At 59.5% G+C, this 18,571-nt stretch overlaps 1 protein-coding gene across 4 annotated transcripts in view; it reads left to right on the forward strand.

Annotated features, from left to right (window-relative positions):
• The first annotated feature begins 490 nt into the window (after nt 1–490).
• The window catches only part of PIK3R5 (phosphoinositide-3-kinase regulatory subunit 5), a 38,520-nt gene continuing 20,439 nt past the window's right edge, over nt 491–18,571 (forward strand). For 3 of the 4 annotated variants that reach the window (XM_050981520.1, XM_050981522.1, XM_050981523.1), the window contains exon 1: nt 491–584. The gene's annotated coding sequence lies outside the window, so the exon portion shown is untranslated. Of the gene's footprint in view, nt 585–2,804; nt 2,919–18,571 lie in introns of those variants that run through there. The other variant, XM_050981521.1, reaches the window with a different exon arrangement.

Consider the following 18,571-nt stretch of genomic DNA (forward strand, 5'->3'; position numbering starts at 1 on the left):
TGGATGGATGGATGGATGGATGGATGGATGGATGGGTGATGGATGGGTGGAGTGGCAGGTGAAGGGTTGGAAAGGTGCAGGGATGGATGGATTGAAGGAGAGATTGATGGAGGGAGGGACAGATGGATGAATACCAGGATGGTGGATGGATGCACAGATGGATGAGGGGCAGAGTGGCAGGAGCAAGGGACAGAGGGAGGGGTGGATGAATGGAAGAGTGGTGGTGGTGTCACGAGAGATGGGTCTATGGATGGATGGACGAGGGGATCCATGGATGACTGGCTGGGTGAACGGCAGGGTGCTGGCAGCGAGGCAGGAACAGAGGGGTGGCTGGATGGAGGGAGGGAGGGAGGGAGGGAAGGACGGAGGGCAGGGCGGGCGGAGGAAGCGGGGGGCGGGGAGCAGGTGCCGGGGCACGGCCGGGGCGGGGCGGGCCGGGCCGTGCACATGTGTGGGGCGGACCCGCCGCCAGCCCCGCCCGCCCCGGTGCCGCCGGTGCCGCCCGGCGCGGAGCGGAGCCCGGCGAGAGCCCAGCGGGGCCGGCCGAGGATGGGCACGGAGCCCCGGCGGCAGCCGCCCCGCAGGTGGGAGAGCCGGTGGGCACCGGGGGACCGGGGCGGGGGGACCGTGCGCGCACCGAGCCCGGGGTGTCCCTGTGACCGGGACGGGGGTACTGTGCGCGCACCGAGCCCGGGGTGACTGGGGCGGGGGGCTCTGTACCTCCCGTGCAAGTGGAAGAAGAGCTCCCTTGTGTTCTCGAGTGTCCGTGGAAGCCGTGGGTGGGGACTTGGTGCGCTGAGCACCGCCGTGCCCGGAAGGGGTAGCGCTGCAGGCGATGGCTCGCTGTAAATGGGGGGACAGGAGGGGGACAGAAAGTGGCGGCATGCGGGGCTCACGTGTAACTGGGGGCTTCTCTCAAACCCACCAGCACGGTGTCACTGCCGGGGTGGGGTTGGAGTTTCTCTGGCACCCTTGGAGGGGGCTCCCCGCAGCCCGTCTCCCTCCGGGTGCCCCTGCAGCCCGAGGCCGGCCGTGCCTGGCCAGGGAGGAGCCGGTGTCACCCCGGGTGGGAACGGCCCGGCTGCTGTGACTCATTTCGGTCTCTGTGTTTGTTTTCCTCCGCGTGGCCCCACGGAGCTGCTGCTCGGGGCCAGGTGTGGAGCCCTGCCCGTCCCAGGGGACCCCCGTGCCACGGCGGGGTCCCCGGGAAATGCCGGGGGCTCTCCGGTCGCCACGCGGGATTTTGGCAGGGCTGCAGGCGGGGCTGCAGTGACTCACCCCGGTCACTGCAGCAGGAGCCCTTCCCTGAAGGGACCCAAAGGTCACCAGTCACCTGGGCCGCCCGAGGGGCTGAGGTGCAGCCCCAGGGAAGGCTCTGCTCTGGCAACAGGATGTGGTTTGGGATGTGACAAGCTCAGCAGCGTCACCCCTCCAGCATCGGGGGCTGGACACGCGCCAACCCCGGGCCGAGCCCGCGCTGCCTCTGGCAGCAGCCCGTGCTGCTTGTTGTTCCTGCCAAGGGCATCTCCCATCGGGTGCTCCGGTGGCCTCCCAGTGCCACCAGTGTCACCTGGCCAGTGCCCGGCCCGGCTCCCCAAGAGCGCGTCGAGCTGCTTTGGAGGTGTGAGCCCTGAGGGAGAAAAAGGCTCCGCTGATTCAAATCACTAACGAAAGCGGGAGAAAAGAGCTTCCAGCCCTTTGTTTTGATGTTTGTGACAAGCTGGCTGCTGTCCCCAGCACCCCTAGCTGTGCTGAGGGCTGGTTTCGGGCCGTGCTGCTCCCGGGGCAGCGAAACTGCTCAGGCAGCTGCAGGCTGGTGCTGCTCCTGCTGCTTGCCCTGATGCTGAGCAGCTGCAATTTGTTTTGTTTTCCCATTCAGGTCAATTTTCTAGATCTCGGCCCACTGCAAACTCCAGGGATTATGCAGGATGTCAAGGTCTTGATTTTCCTGCTGTCAGAAAGGTTTCTTGGTTTGGTGTTTGGGTTTTCCTCTTGTTCAAAGCACACACTCGGATGGAGTTGTGAAGTGTTTCCGAAACCTGGTTGCAAAGTGGTTTGGAGCTCTGGATGCTGCTCAGATTAGAGCTCAGACACAGAAAGGTGAGACGATAAGGAGGCAGAGCCTGGCTGTGGTGGTGGCAGTGGTTCTGTCCCTCAGTCACGGTGACTGTGAGGCTGGAGGGCTCAGGTGATGCCGGGGGCGCTCCGCAGCTTTCCAGGTGTGCTGCGGCGGGGGCTGGGATGTGAGCTCAGTGCTCTGCTTTCCCCAGCCCTGGGTGGCCAGGCCTGTCCTGCTCCCACAGCTCTGCAGCTGCTCAGAGCAGGGGAAAGGGCATGAGATGTGCTGGAGGTGCTTCTCCAGAGGGAGCAAGTGGAGTTCTGCTGTCCCTGGGTGAGGGGCAGCCCCACACCTCCGGCTGTGGGATGGTGCCGCTGGCTTCTCCCGCCTCCCCTTGGAGATGAGAGCATCCAGCTGGGACAGAAACCAACCAGAAGTGGCCCCGAGAGCCTTCTTGCTGAATGTGAAAATGAAGATGTGGGTTTTGCATGGAGAAAGAAGAACTGAGAGCAGTGGGAAGTGCTGGCAGAGAGCAGCAGCGGCTGCTCCAGCAGGGCGAGCTGCCCGTGCTGCAGCAGCCCCGGGGCTGAGGGCTGCCAGCCTCAGGGCTGTGCCTCTGCTGGGGACCAGGGACAGCCCAGCACGGCATGGCGACCTTGCCATGCTGCTGCTCACCCTGGAGTAGTTTTACTTCTCTTTCTCGGTTGCCCGGTGAGCTCAGCGGGGCTGCCCAATTTTGCATTATTATTCTGCAAGGGGAAAATTGTGCCTGAGGGTGTGACTCAGGTGAGTGCCCCAAGTACTTTTGAGCAGCGAGAGGCTCCTGAGCTCGGTTCCCAGCAGCGGTTTGAGCTTCCAGGTGAGAGGATGGGGAGGGAGGATGAGGTTTATATGGAAACTGTGCCCCCCAGCTCCCTGGGCATTGCACTGCTGCCCACATTGCAGCTCTGTGTTTGCTGGTTCGGGCTGTAAATGTCACTGCCTGGAGGAAATGGGAACTGCGGGTGCAATCCAGGCCCTGCAGCTCTTTCCCTCCTCTCTCCCTTGCTCCGCTTCCCTCCGAGGCTCAGGACTCCCCATCCTTGTCCGGTGTGAGGACAGGGTCCCACCTATCCAAAGCCATCACCGGGGGCTCCAGGTGACACCTGCAACCAGCACAGGGCTGCTTCAGCTGGGGTTGGGGCAGGGCTCCTTGGTGACGGGGGTGGGACCCAAGGATATTCCCGGGCATCCGGAGAGCATCTCCCGGTGCCGCAGCCCGGAGGGCGAACAGGACCTGTCCCCAGCGCTCCCCGCTGGCACCGAGCCCCGTCCGCGGCTCCTGGGGGGGAGCCCGGGCAGCGGCCGCAGCTCCCGAGCGTCTTTCCCAGCACGGAGAGCAAACCCCGCCGTTCCCGTCCTTCTGATCCCTCTCTGGCCGCCAATTAGCGCGACGTGAGAACTTGTCTCCCTGCTGACGCGCCCGTGTGACTCCTCAGATGCCTTAATTGCGGTGTTTTCGGCGGCCGGGTGCAATGAAATGGTAATTGTTGTGATTGTGCGCCGGGCGGGAACTGAGAGATGCAGCTCTTTGGCGAAACCTAATTAGGAAATAGGGACACTGTTGGGAATGGCTCTGCGATGTGATTTTCCTAATGAAAGCCGCTGAATAGGCAGCCTTGTAATGAAGAACAGCCTCGCGAGGGCACTGCCAATTGCTCTTCTCTAGTGTTAATTTTGTATTTCCTCCCCATTGTTTCTAATACCCTCTTGGAAAAGCTTGAAGATAAAATGCTTTATTTCCTTGCTCCTCGTATCCTGTTTGGCAAGCGGCGATTGGAGCATGTGCATCTGGAATACATGAGAGGCCAGGCAGGAGCTCCTTCAGACTTGTTCATCTCTGATTTCAAGCCCTGCTACTGGGAAAAAAAAAAAGAAAAAAAACCCAGAAAAATAAAGCAACTTCAGCTTGTGGCTGCTGGGCTCCCTGCGGCTGGAGCAGCGGGAAGGCCTGGCCGGGATGGCAGATGTGCGGCTGGACGGGAGCTGGGGCTCTGCAGCCGCAGCACAGCGATGCTCCGGGAGCCCGGGGCGGTTTGGAGCCCGCGGCTGGGCTGGTTTCACTTCAGCCGTGTTGAACTTGCAGCGTCTGAGAGCTCACCCAGATTCAGTCTCTGGCTTGGTAAAGCCGAGCCTGGAGGCCGGACCTGCCCGGGCAGCTGTGGCTGAACGCTCCCACCTGGGCTGCTCCTTCCCGGAATGGGGCTGGAGCCCTCGGGGTGCCCGGGGCTGCCTCCCCACCTGTGCCGGCGGGGAAAGGCCCGCACGTGGCTCTGGCCGGCAGGTGGGAGCCGCTGGCAGAGCCAGGAGGAGAATAGGAAAGCGCTCCCTGGCTGCGTGCGCAGTGCCGTGGCGCTGGGACAGGGATCTGTGACAATTCTCGGTGACAATTGTCAGTGACTGTGCCGCAGGGGCACTCTCTGTATTTGTACGAGGTGGGGCTGGGCCTTGGCTCCCCCTCGAATGCTCCATTTCATCGCTCAAATTCCCCACAGTGCTTGGGCTGGGAGCAGCTTGGGCGCCCCCAAACGCTGCAGGTGCTGGTTTTGGGGCGGGCTGAAGCAGAAGTGAGCAGAGCTGGCACGAGCAGCCCGTGTGATGGGTGCCAGGACGGGGGACGTGGGCACTGTCCCCGGTCACGCCGCTGGCAGCTGCTGTGTCTGAGCAGGAAGGGCTCGGCTCACCCCAACCCTGTGACTGCCCCAGCAGCCGCCGGGGCAGGGGGTTTGCCGTGGCTGTGAGCTCTGCTGCAGGGTCTGGGGGGCTGCTCTGGGTGTTTTCCCTGCCGTGTTTGCCCGGTCCAGGTGGGGCTGTGCAGATGAGGCACAGCTGCTGCTGCTGCTTCGGGAAAGGGGCTGTAGCTCTGGGCCTGCTGTTTTTCATCCCTTCCACAAAGGCCTATTCTTTGTTGTCTCAAATTAGGATGAAAAGCTTCCCCTTTCAGCTGCTTCCCCGGTGCTCTGTGTCTATTTAAACCCTCAGCCCAGAGGCTTCTCGGCAAACAAGCTCCCATCCTTTCAGGTGGCATTTCCCTTTTCTCATTGTTTCTGGCAGTCTGTGCATGTGAAACCCCGCCAATGTTTCTTCATTCTCGGTGTCTTTGTGTTGATAGAGCTCCTAAAAGGGTACACACGGGTGTGCAGCTGCCTGGGGGACTCACAGCATCTCTCAGATGTGAGGGCTTTGCAGTGGGAATGAGAGATCCCTGCTGCTCCTTGTCCAGCTGTGGGGTCCTGCTGAGGCCTCCCTGGATCAATTAGCTGGGTTGCAATCAAAACCAACGAGGTCAATGCTCCCCGAGGGCTGCTCATTAACCAGAGATTGTCCCCAGGCTGATCTGCTCTCCATGCTGGGGGCTGCTCCCTCAGGGAATCCAGGGTGGAGAGCGATGGCTGCAAACCCATTTCTATGGCCCAGAGCCTGGGAACGCCCTGGCCCTGGGCTGCCAGATCCCAGTGCTGGGTTTAGATGTGATGGAGGATATGGAGTGTTAAAGAACACCCCACCTGCCGCAGGTGAGAGTTAAACACCGTCCCACCTGCCCCAGGTGAGAGTTAAACACCATCCCACCTGCCCCAGGTGAGGGTTGAACACCATCCCACCTGCCCCAGGTGAGGGTTGAACACCATCCCACCTGCCCCAGGTGAGGGTTGAACACCACCCCCCTGCCCCAGGTGAGGGTTGAACACCACCCCACCTGCCCCAGGTGAGAGTTAAACACTGTCCCACCTGCCCCAGGTGAGAGTTAAACACCGTCCCACCTGCCCCAGGTGAGAGTTAAACACCGTCCCACCTGCCCCAGGTGAGAGTTAAACACCGTCCCACCTGCCCCAGGTGAGAGTTAAACACCGTCCCACCTGCCCCAGGTGAGAGTTAACACCGTCCCACCTGTTCCAGGTCTCAGGCTCTGGGCTGGTTGCTGTCCCTCCCAAGGAGGGGTGGATGCCACCCTGACTGTTTGAGGGGGCTTGGGGGGTGAAGCCTGCTGGCCTTGGCCACTGCTGGATGGGTGCCCCTGTCCTTGGGCTGTCCCCCCTGTGGAGATCTCCTTCCTTCCTGCCTTCCTAGCCCTGGCTGGCTAGTGGGGCTCACTCTCTCCTGTCACATTTGTGGCTTCCAGCCCCGCCTGCCCCTGGCCTGAGGGCAGTGGGGACAGAAACGTCCCTGCCATCATCTGTCCCAGTGGTGCTGCAGCCAGAGGTGCTGGGAGCAATCTGAAGGGTTTGGGCAACCAAGCCAGGGACTGAAAAGGCTCCTGAGTTCCCAGCAGGGCCTCCACAATGGCAGGAAGCAACTTCTAAAGCTTCCTTTGGATACACAGGGCCTTGGGGGAAAGATTTACTTGCTTGTTTATGCTGGAAGTTAATCTGTTTAGTGGGTTTGGCATTAGAGCTCACAAAAAGCCCTCAGAAATGGTCACGCTGCTCGTTTGTAGGGTTTGTCTCTCACTTTGTGTCACAGCCGGAGGAGTGAAGCAGAGCCAGAGCCAATTGAAATCTCACGTGTAAACTTGTTTTTCCAAATAGCCAGAAGGAATTGGGATCAGCTCCTGCACATCAGGGAGCTGCAAGGGAAGGCAGTGGGGCAGGGGTTGGGGTCCCCTCTGGGAGAGACCCCTGTGACACCTGGGATGGCCCCTGGCCCCGTTCAGGCTGGGAGATGTTTATTCTATAGAAAAACCCACCAGACCCAACGCTGCCCCTCCCCTGAGCCAGGGTGGCAGAGTAAGGGCCACAGGACATTTGTGGGGGACAGGAACCCAGGAAGGGTTTGGAGAGGCAGGGGCAGGCTCAGGGGAGCACAGAAGGGTTAAGAGCAGCTCTCCTGGTGTGGCAGCACTGCTGTCTCCCTGCGTTCTGAAGGTGACAGTGCCACCCACACGTGACCTTGCACAGTGCAAAGGGATTTTCCCAGGGATGGCCAGAGAAGGGCCCTGTGTGGGGCAGCTGCTGTGGGGATGTGGGACACGGGGCTGTGCTGGGACCCTCCTGATCCAAACCCTTCCTTGGGGCACCTTCAGGGGCTCATGGAGGAGCTCAGCACCAGCTCTGTGTGCGCACGGACCCCAGGTGTCCCACAGGCTTTTGGGAGGGTCTCCTGCTGTGCCTGGACACACCCAGGTTCTACCAGCTCTGCCCTGTGAGTGGGCACAGACCCCCTCCCAGCAGGGATGTGTCCTTGTGTCTGTCCCTGGGGTGTTGGGAGGGGTCACTGGCCACTGCTGAGCCCTTCAGTTCCTCCTCAGGAGGGCCAGCTCGGGCTGCTGCACTTTGGGAAACACCTTTTCTTCCTGAGTGATGCACTTGCTGAATGTTTTATTTTTCCCCCTGCGACACACAGGAACTCCTGTGCTGAGCTTCCATGTCCCCTAGAGAGGAGCCCTGAGGTTCTGTCCCACCCTGCTGGGGACAGCCAGCTCCTGCCAGGCTATGACCACAGCTGGCTGTCCCCAGCCTCAGTCCTCCTGGGATCTCACCTGGAGCCAGAACTGCCTGTGAGGCTGGGTGGAACTTCAGCCTCCCCTTCGGTGACAATGACTGGTAGAGGCTAAAATTAACTCTTGCATCATGTGGCCAGGGGTTTTCAGAATTGCTGCCAGGAACAAGAGCATTTCCTCTCTGAAAACCGAGCTATAAAGCTGGGCAGCTCTTACTCACACCAGATCTGTGTCATTTCTGTTGGCCTTGGGGTTTTTGAGGAGGAAAACAGAGCTGGCTGAGTTTTGCCAAACTCCCAGTGAGTGGGTGGGGGTGGTGATGTCCTGGGTGGCCTCTCCACCCCCAGCCGAGGCTGGCTGTTGGAGGCAATGACTCCTGTTCCTGGACAGACCCAGAGTCCCCTCGGAGCTCCACAGCAGAGCAGAGAGGTGATGGGGCACTCCAAAGTCACTGCACAGTTTATTGGTTTCCCTCTTGCTTGGACTCCATCGTTTTTCGGGCTCAGGATAACCCTGGAGTTCCTGGTGCTGTAAGGAGCAGGACACCAGGAGTGCTGGCTGCTGTGCCTCGTGGGCTGCTGGCTGGGCAGGAGTTCACAGGGATTTCAGCTGGACAGGGTCTCTGCCAACCCCAGCCATGAACAAGCTCTCAGGGAGCGCCTGGCCAGCCACAGCCAGCTCAGGACACCTTCATTCAGTGTGTCCCTGTGGAGATCAATGTTCTGAGGGGCAGCAATGGCACTTTCCTTCCTTAGCTGGTGCTGAGCGTAGACTTCCATCCCCCAGCGGTTTCCCCTGTGAGCAGCTGGGCTCTGGGGAGTTTTTGGAGGGGAACAGGGTTTTCCTGCTGAACGCACTCCTCTGCAAGCTCCGAGGACTCTCTCCCTCTGAGAAAGTCCATTTCCCCCCTTATTCAGGGGGATGGGAGCCCCTAGCTGTGGCAGATCTTGTGTGCTGCTCCCCCAGCACCTCCCAACGAGGTGTGAATTCTGGCGTTGTGTTCTGCCCCTGTGGCTCTCGGGATGCTCTCCCTGCTAATTAATGCGCTGTAATTGCCGTGCTCACCGAGAGTCCCTCTGAGAACACCTCGGGGGCCTCTCTGGGGATGAGCTACGGGAGGAACTGTCAAGAGTGGATGTGTTGAGGCCTGAGCCACTTCTGGTGTGCCGGAGAAAGCTTCTGCTAACCGGGCTTCGCCCCCGGGGAAGGGATGCAGGAGACCTTTCCCTCTGGAAAGGGATGGAGTTTCCATGGTGGCAGCAGAAATCCAGGCTTTGGTGGCTGCAGGGACAGGAGTGGAGGCTGAGTCCCCTCCAGTCTGAAGAGCAGAGCCCTCATGCTGAGCAGAGGGAGGCTCTGGTGATGGAGGGTGGGAAGAGCCTTTCCTTCAGATAGGGCAGCAGCTGCTGAGGATGGAGCTGCTCCTTCAGTCCTGGTGGGCACACATAGGGGGACAGGGAGGGAGGAGGGGCTCTCTTGGCTCTGCTGCTGCTGCCTGGGGGGAGCTGACCCCTCAAATGAGGGGGGAAGGCCCAGGACTGCCCAGGACTGCCCAGCTTGCCCGCGAGTGCCATCCTTTAGGGGAGCCCAGAGTCCTTGCTTGGCCCTGGAGCTGCTTTGCTGTGCCTCCCTGCCCAGCCCTCTGTGCCCACGTGCCCTGCTGGGGTATCTGGTGAGTGAGCCTGGTTGTTTCTGCCCACACCATTTGTGTGTGGGTTTTATTTCATGTTTTCTTGCCCTCGACTGTTGATCTTCCTGGAACTGCTTGCCCAAAGCAGGGCCCTGTGCAGTGCCAGCAGCGGGGCCAGAGCTGCCCCTCGGATGCGGCAGGAGCCTGAAATCCTCTCCAGGGTAGGAAAGGGTGCCACAACTTCCCCCTGGCCCCGGGCACTTCTCCTTTTGGGCAGCACACGGAAGGTGGGGTAAGAAGATCTCTGAAATTGCAGAAGTGTGGGTTGCTCTTGGAAACAGCTGGGGAGGGGGATCTGGGTGGGGATGGATTTAGGATCCAGCTCCTGGCCTGGGGCTTCCTCCTCAGCTGGGTAGTGCTGGAATGGCAGGAGACCAGAGCGTGGGGGCTGCAGGCTCTGGGGAGTTCCCTTCTCCCATTTTTCTACCCTTGGGAAGCACCATCCCATGCCCCTGCTGGCCCGTGGGTTGTTTGGGATCTCGTGCAGTGCTGCTGGTTTCCACAGGAGTGGTTTCCACCTTGGGACGATTCTCTGGTGCTGCTCAGCCCTCAGCCAGGCTGAGCTCTGCTCCTGGGGATGCTCTTGGCTGCTCCCGCTGAGGCTGTCGGGCTTTTGGCTGGAATTTTCTTTGACCTCATTTGGTTACCGAGCCCTACGTGCTCAGCACAGGGCAAAACATCCCAGGGAAAGGAGCTTATGCAAAAACACCCAGAGCCAGAGCATTTCCAGAGACACAAAGGACTTTCCAAGGTCACACCACAGATTCTGAGCCTGGGAACAACTCCCCAGGGCAGCTGAGGGGGGAGAGGAGGAGCTGGACCTGTGGGGGAGAGCAGCAGCAGTTTGGGACGTGCTGTGGATGCCTGGGGGGGGTCGCCTTGTCCTGGTGGGCTCCGGGGTCCCACAGCAGCCCTTCTCTGAGGCTGGGCTGGGTTGGGGCTCCTGCTGCAGCTGCTGGGGCTTTTGGGGCCTGGGGGAAGGGAGAAGGAGCATCCCCAGCGAGGGGAGCAGCCCAAGCCCCCAGCTCTGCCCCTGCCCCGAGCCCCCAGCTCTGCCCCTGCCTCAGCCCCCAGCTCTGCCCCTGCCTCAGCCCCCAGCTCTGCCCCGAGCTCCCAGCTCTGCCCCTGCCCCAGACAGGTGTTGTCCAGCTGCTCAGAGATGCTGGGAGGAGCTGCAGGGAAAGCTGGGAGTGTGTGAGGAGAGGAGGTGCCCCCACAGGGAAGTGTCTGTGAGGGTTGGCAGCGGGCACGGGCAGAGTAGGGCTGTCCTGAGGGGCACAAGGGCCACTGCAGCCCCTCTGTGCTCTGCCCACATCTCCAGGGGTGGCCCTGGCACCTTGGGTGAGTTTCCTTTGCTCTCAGCTCTTCTCAGCCTTTTCTCCTGCCAGGGGCACAGTGGAGCAGCAGATCCACGGCTGAGGCCAAAGCCACGAGGGCATCTTGGGATGGGATGGGATGAAGGATCAGGGTCAGGAGCAGTAAGGGACAAATGCTGGATCTCTTTGATGCAGATTTAACCCCAAATCTCTTGTCCTGCCTGGGCGCCTCAGGGCTGAGTCCTTCTCTGCCAGGTGATGCCTGGTTCTGGGGGTGAGGAGCTCTTCCAGGTTGGGGGTATCCTAAAGCCCCTGTTTCAAAGAGTTTGTTGGGATTTTCCCTCCCCCAGCTCCATGTAAGGGCTGTGCTTGGGACCAGCCCTTTGAAGCTTTAATTGCAATTATGAATCTTCCTCTGTTCCCAGGTCTCCCCTAATTGGCTTCCTGTGCAAACTTCAGAGCTGGTGAGAGCAGGGCTGCGTTCTGTGAGGGGGCTGCTGGTTAGCGAGGGGGCTGCTGGTTAGCGAGGGGGCTGCTGGTTAGTGAGGGGGCTGCTGGTTAGGCGAGGGGGCTGCTGGTTAGGCGAGGGGCTGCTGGTTAGCGAGGGGGCAGCTGGTTAGGCGAGGGAGCTGCTGGGTTAGGCGAGGGAGCTGCTGGGTTAGGCGAGGGGGCTGCTGGTTAGGCGAGGGGGCTACTGGTTAGGCGAGGGGCTGCTGGTTAGGCGAGGGGCTGCTGGGTTTGTGAGGGGACTGCTGGGTTAGTGAAGGGGGTGCTGGTTTGTGGGGGGGCTGCTGGTTGGGGCTCTGAGCCCCACTCAGGGCAGGCCCTGCCCGCTGCTGTGCCCTCACAAGGGTGGCATTATGGCCATCCTAAGCTGATTTACATGCTTGCATTTGCAAAGTGCTAATCTAGAGGGATGTTTTTTCTTTCCCCCTCCTCTCCTTTTCTTTTCAGCCCCCTCTAATCTCCTGCTCTCCCTGCCAGGTTCCCAGCTCCTTTGGCTGGAATGGGCCCCAGCTAAATCCTTTATCTGTCTGTTTGGCAGCCCCGGGTGCAGTAGTTAGCAAACGAGTGACACTTTTCCTGGCTCATTAATTAGATTTACTGAGCTGAGTGCTTGCTGCAGCAGCAGGGCTCTGGACAAGGCAGTTCTGTATTTTGTTTCTGAGAAATTTGGGATTTGAAAAAAGAAAACAACAAACCAGTTCCAGGGCAGTTCTGGTCCCAGTGGTCAAATCCACAGCTCCCCTGCTTGCAGCGCTGCTGGGAACACGTGGTGTCCTCGTGTGCAGCTTTATTTCTGCAATTTGCTGCTGCATGGGCAGTTCTGGCTGTGTGTCACTGTTTTGCTGCTCAGAGAGTTTGAGGATGGGAGGCTGGGTGCCTGAGGCAGGATGTCTTGGTTAAGGCAAGTGGTTCTTGCGGGTTAGAAATAACCTCAGTGAAGAATTAGGATGTTTTATTACAAAAATGCTTTTTTGGCAGTCCTGCTCTGCCAGCTTTGCCTGCCAGGTTTATAAGTGGGATTGGGAAGGTTACAGTAGGGGATGAAAGTGAGAGGATGTAAGAAAGTTCTGGTCACCTTTACCTTTGCAGCTGGAGGACTGCGCCGAGCAGGAGCCTCAGCTGCTCCTGTCGAGGGGAAATTGAGGCACAGAGAGGTCTCACCCAGCTCTGGTCTTTGATCATGGACTTGTTGGTCCCTCTGGGAGCACTGGACAGCAGCAGCTCGTGCTGCATTCCTTTAGGGATGAGCAGCCTTGGAGGTGATGAGTGCTGGGTCCTTGTCCCCCCTCCCAGGCGCTGGGACGCCCTGGGAGCCTGGGGGATGCTCCCGGTGCTGCTGAGTCACAGATGGAGATGGGGCAGGGAAAAACCCACCCGCTCTTTGAAACACGGAGCTTTAGCATGCCCCCCAAGCTGGAAGGGCTCCTCACCCCCAGAACACCGCGGGCAGGTCACTGGTTTCAGTTTTGGGTCTTTGTGCCAAGGAGCAAAGTGCCCGGCACGGGAGGAGCTCCAACGCTGCCCCGGGTGTGCTGACAGAGCTGCCGCGGCTCTGGAAGGAGCTTTAGGGGCACAGAGCTGGGGAGGAGAGCAGAAACACGGGCGAGGTGTCAGAGCTGGGGAGGAGAGCAGAAACACCGGCGAGGTATTCCGGAGCTGGCACCGAGAGCACAAATACCGGCGAGGTGTCAGAGCTGGGGAGGAGAGCACAAATACCAGCGAGGTGTCTCGGAGCTGGGGAGGAGAGCAGAAACACAGGCGAGGTGTCTCGCAGCTGGCACCGAGAGCACTTTTCGCTTCTCCCCCGTGGGAGCTGCCCTCCAGAGCAGCAGCGAGTGTTCATCCAGCGCAGAGCCACCGCCGGGACAGCGAATTGCCGCTAATTGGCTGCCCTAATAGCGCAGGGGCCAGGCCGGCTAATTAGCCGTGTCTTTACATCTCCCGTGTTAATTTGGAGGGTGCAGGACATTCCTGAGGGAGCCGGGACCCCCGTCAGTCTGGTGTCCTTTGGTCCCCGCCGGGGGCGAGCTGGGAGCTGCAGCCGGGAGCCACCTGCCTGGACTCTGGTGAAATAACCCCGCAGCTACCTTGGGTAGGCGTTTTGAAGTTAAAAAGCGCAGAAATAAGGCGAGGTTTCCCCGGAGGTGAGTGAGAAGGGGAATGAGCTGCTGCCAGCCCGGCAGTGCTGAGCTGGAAGGTCGGGATGTGCCCTGAGCCCCCCTGGGCTGGCTGTGACCTCCCCTGGCTCAGCCTGGGCTGCTTCTATTTTAAAAGAATTAAATGTGTGAAAAAGCTCATCCAGGCACCTGACAGAACCAGTCCCCAGCGCCCAGGTGAGACCTGAGCTGTGAGTCCTGTGGTTAAAATGGAGAAGGTGGAAAAGCTGAGACAAGCACGGGATCGTTCTGGTGATGGATTTCACGGCAGCTCGGAGGGGGAATGCTTGGGGTTTAAGGTGCCCTCAGATCCCAGAATCGCAGGGTGGGCCAGGCTAGAAGGGATCCCAGGGGCTCATCTCCAGCAGAGCCAGAGCTCAGTGCCCAGGGCTGTGTCCAGGCACCTCTGGAATATCCCAGGGAGGAGACTCCAGCCCCTCTCTGGTCTCTGTCTCCTGTGCAGGGCAGTTGCTGAGGTTCCCCACTCTGAGCCAGGTGTTTCACCTGCCCTCACACGGGGTTAAAGCCTGTCCCTGGTCCCAGGGAGCACGAGTGCTTCCACAGGGAGTGACTGGGAGCTCTGGAGACACCGGAGCAGTTGGAGCTCCAGGTTTGGGATGTCTCAGGGATGCTGCAGGAGGGCAAAGCCGCACAGGAGCCTCCTTGGGGGCAGGTGAAACACCTGGGTCCTGCTGCTCCCAGGGAGGGCTGGCCTACTGGGGGCTTGCTCTTTGCCATGTGAATCTAAACTGTGTGTGGAGCAAAACGTCTCTGCTGATCAGGAGTGAGAAGTTTCATTCTTTTCTGGCTCAATTTTGCTTTTTGAATCACAGGCCGATGAGGGCAAACACTGTTTTGAAATGATGATTTGCAAGGTTTTGTTCTGACTCCCTGAGACTCTCCACTTCTCTCCTTGTGCACCCTCTGTGCAGATTGATTTTTTTGACATCCTCTACATTCACTGAAGAATTCCCTCACCTCAGGATAATTTCTTGGATTATTTTGTTCTTTTTGCAGTGTCTCTTGCAGCCCTGGTTTTGCTCCTACTGTGGTTCAGTTGGCAGCTTTGGTTGCACACCCTTGGGACAGCTCAATCCTAAATTTGGGGTCAGCACCTGCGTTATCACCAGGGCTGTCCCTGTGCAGGGACGTGGCAGAGGTGCCCCCTTGGCAGCTGGTTGGTGATGCTGGGAGCCCCCACGGCCTTGTTTCACCCTGGGAGTGCTGTGAGTCCTGCTCCTGATGCTCCAGCAGCCTCTCTGTGCCTTTATCAGCTGGAGCACAGCACATCCCAGAGCCAGGGCAGCTGAGGTGGGCAGCGCTGGGACCCTGCTCCAGATATTTTGGATTTTTTCCTTTCTTTCAGTGGAGCCTTTCTCTCCAAACCCCCCAAACAAAGGCGGTTGCACTTTGGAGCTGTTGTTGTTTGTTTGCACCTCTCGGGTTTATTTTTCTGGCGTTCACAGATCCTGCACCTCCCGAGCTCAGCCTTGAGCTGCGGCTGCACACACAGGTAATCCTGGGGCTGGGATTTGGGAAATCCCATTGAATAACCCCTTCACAGCAACACCCAGGCCTGGGATGGAGGGCTTTGAGCGGGGCTGACTCGTCTTAGGCTGCTCTGAGCCCCCTGTGGGTTTCCTGCTCTGATCCCGGGCTGTGCAGGGAGGGGCTGGCGATGAAACCGCGGGCGCTGAGTGGGCACAGCGCTGCCGCTGCGGGCTTGGGGCTGAGCCTGAGCCCCTCCTCTCCTCCCTGCACATCAGGGTCAGCCCTGCCCTGCTGGGGATCTGGGGCTCGCTGGGTGCCGGTGCTCGGGGTTACACGATGCTGGGCGCTGCTGCTGGCACAGGGGGAGCAGGCAGCCAGCCCTGGGTGTCAAACCGGCGCTGCTGTGGCCCTGTCATCTCACGTTCTGTAAGTGCTGTTTGACACTCGGAGCGCTCCGAAACTGCCTTGCACGTTAGGTGCTTTCCCTGGCCCGTGGTGGGAGCCTCTCCTGCAGCCCAGCTCTCAGAGAGTGCCAGAGCAGGCGCTGATCTCTGGCTCTGGGGCAGCTCTGCAGTTGGGGCTCTGTGAGAGCTCCCCAGTTCTCACATTTCTGGTGTAATTGAGGCGTTGCAGTTCGGAAAGGCTGCCCGGGTAGGCCTTGCTCCTGTTCTTTCTCCCAAAGGAGCTGCCAGGCCAGGGTCTCTCCTCTTCCCAGAACATAATTTCCCACTCCTAACTCAGGAGTTCCTTTCCTCCTGTGAGCAGTGGGATGTCCCATGTCATTCCTGCCCCTCAGCACCGTTATCCTGCAGGCACAGGCGCCCTTGTTATTCCAGAAGTAGATTTTCTTCTTGTGCCAGGAGTTTTATTTGTGCTTTGAGATGAAATCACTGCCTCAGGCACTCTTTGGGAGCGATTCTCTGTGTTATTCCTCTGCTGCCTCTTCCCCTGTTGGCTCAGGGAGCGGGGACTTGCTGGAGTGAGGGTTCACAGCCCAGGGAGGGAATGTCCCTCACGGTCCCTGCCCTGTGTCCTCACCCTCAGTGCCACAGCAGCCTCTGCCCCGGTCCTGTTTGAGCCAGGCTGTGGCTGGCACAGCCTCCTCTGCAGGCGCCCTGGGAGGATGTTCGTCAAACCAGCTGCCTCCCTGGTACCCTGCCTTGCTGTGGTTTGAGTTAACATCTTATCAGCCTCATCTGCTGCTCCGTGCAGAGCTCTCGCTCGCTGACAAACACCGAGGTGAAGCTTTTCTTGAAAATCGCAGCTTTCTCCCTGCACTGCCCTGTGCCCCACAAAGGCTTCCTCCAGCTGCTCCCTCCCTCGCTCTGCCTTTCTATCTTTGGCTCCTCTGTGAGGAGGAGGGGAGGCAGTAAAATCTTGCGAGCAAACAGCTGAAACCCAAGATTTTCTTCTGTAATCTAAGAAACATAGTTTCACTGGAGGAGCAGGTACCAGGCACGTGCTGCTGCCCTGCAGGGCCCAGCTCGGTGTCCAGGCCCAGCTCAGCATCGGGGCCCAGCTCAGTGTCGGGGCCCAGCTCGGCGTCCGGGGCCCAGCTCGGCGTCCGGGGCCCAGCTCGGTGTCCGGGCCCAGCTCGGCGTCCGAGGCCCAGCTCGGCGTCCGGGGCCCGGCTCGGCGTCCGAGGCCCAGCTCGGCGTCCGGGGCCCAGCTCGGTGTCCGGGCCCAGCTCGGTGTCCGGGGCCCAGCTCGGTGTCCGGGGCCCAGCTCGGTGTCCGAGGCCCAGCTCGGCGTCTGGGGCCCAGCTCGGTGTGTCCGGGGCCCAGCTCAGTGTCCGGGGCCCAGCTCAGTGGTGTCCAGCCCTTCCTCTGCAGTGAGGATCTCCCAAAGCTCCTGTCCTGCCCCCCCAGGATGAGCTGGAGGGGCAGAGAGCTGAGGTGGAGCTCTGAGGAGCTGGTGATCCTCCCTTCTGAGGATCTCACCTGGAAAACAGCTCTGAGTAGGATCCCTTTGCTTTAAACCAGGTGAGGTGATTTTCCATCTGCTGCATCAGCCCAAGCTCCTGCTTCCTTCAGCCTCATCGGGCTTCTTGTTCTGGTTCCCCCGGTGCCCAAAGCCCCGCGGGTGCTGAGCCACGTCCTGGCACCAACCCAGGCGAGGCGTCCGTGTCCCTGTACCCACTGCCACTGTCCCCAGACGTGGGCAGTGCATTCAGAGCTGCTCCCGCGGGCCAAGGGCTTTGTTTTTCCTCTCCTGTTTCCTGCCCAGGATGCTCAGCCCCAGAACAATCGGGGCAGGAAAGGGCGTTGTCCTGGCCCCAGGGTACCCGCGGGTTTCCGGGTGCCGGTGGAGCTGCGGGATCCCCTCTGGAAGGTCCTTGGCAGGTCCTTTCGGTCCCCGGGAGATGTCACTGGGACTGGCCGCGGGAGGGGAGGTTCTGCTCGCTCCGTGTCTGCCTGGCCCCGCTCTCTCCTGGCTTTTGGAGCCTTCCCTGCCCGGGCGGTGGAGCCCCCAGGCTCGGGGGTTTGCTCTGATGGGGGCTGAGAGGTGTCCTGCAGGGGGTCTGATCCTTTCCACTGCTTCATTTTGGCATTTTGAGCTCTCCCTTCTGTCCTGGGCTCCAGCACTGCAGAGGGAGCTCAGAGGAGTCCCCCTGGTGTTGGACATGGGGCTCGGGCAGACCTCAGCCCAAGAGAAGGGATTTTCCTTGCTGGAAAGGCGGCTCTGTGCCCTGTCCCAGCCCTGCACAGCTGCTGGTGTCACCTTGGCTGCTGAGGGACCTTCTGCTCCTGGGCATGGAGCAGATCCTGAGCAGCAGCAGAGCCCCGGGAGGGAAAGGTCCCAGGCCATGGAGGCACGTGGGGAACCCCAGTGGGTCCCAGCTGAGTGGAAAGTCCTTGTCAGGGAGCTGTGATGCCCCAAGGCTTTCCCGTGACCTCTGGTGGCTTCACAGCTCAGCAGCAAAAGATGGTTTTGGTTGATAATTCTTTTTCATATGGTTTCAAAATTTTTTTTTCTTTTTTACAAACTTTTTGCCTCAAGCAGGACAAGGGAAAATCTAGAACCAGTGGGTCAGCAGGTTCCCACTTCCCACCAAAGGGTAAATGTTTACTAGGTTGGTGTTAATTAACAGCAATATTTAATTTGTCTGTTCACCTTTGTGTCCCACAGAGATGAGGGAAGCCTCTTAACTAAGGAATTCTGGATGGAAGCTCCCCAAGGGTCTGGCACACATGCAAGGACAGCTTCACAGATAATCTTAGGATACTCCCCAAGCTGAGCTTTGGTGTGCTTGGCCTCCTCTCCCTCACTTTAATCAGTGGTTTCTAAGAAAATAATTGGTTAGAAATTTATGATAACAATTAATGCGAAATAATTTTTAAAATAAATAATTTATAATAATTAGTTATTTTAAATTGCCTGTTTGGACGCCCACACCTTCAGAGGGGATGGGTTCAACCTTGCCCTGAGCCCTGACGCTGGGAATTGTTGGGTATCTGTTGAAAATGGGGCAAAACCTTGAGGCAAGTGGGTTTCTCTGAGGACCTGGGGCTCTTAAACCCAGGTGCTGTCCCTGCTGTGTGGGGAGGGCTGGGCCATCACCACGGTGGTGCCAGTGGAGCTGCTCAACACCCTCACAAAAATCAAAGCATTTTCCAAACCCTTGGCCTCAGCACTTGTTTTTCTTGGTGTTCTAAAGATGCTCAAGAGGGCTCCTGAAAGTCAGATTGGATTCTCCAGAGCTGTCCCCTGCCATCGTGCTCAGCGTGGGTGGCAAGGAGGGGACAGCAGGAAAGTCTCTGCTCCGTGGTGGTGGAAGAAGGGAGGCCTTTCCCACGGGAAATGCTTCCATAAGCACTGTCCTGGGAGAGGAGGTTCAGGCTCCTGTGTGGTCCATGGCACATCAGGAAAAAGCCA

Source organism: Serinus canaria, chromosome 18 (genome assembly GCF_022539315.1).
Source record: "Serinus canaria isolate serCan28SL12 chromosome 18, serCan2020, whole genome shotgun sequence".
NCBI lineage: Eukaryota > Metazoa > Chordata > Aves > Passeriformes > Fringillidae > Serinus > Serinus canaria.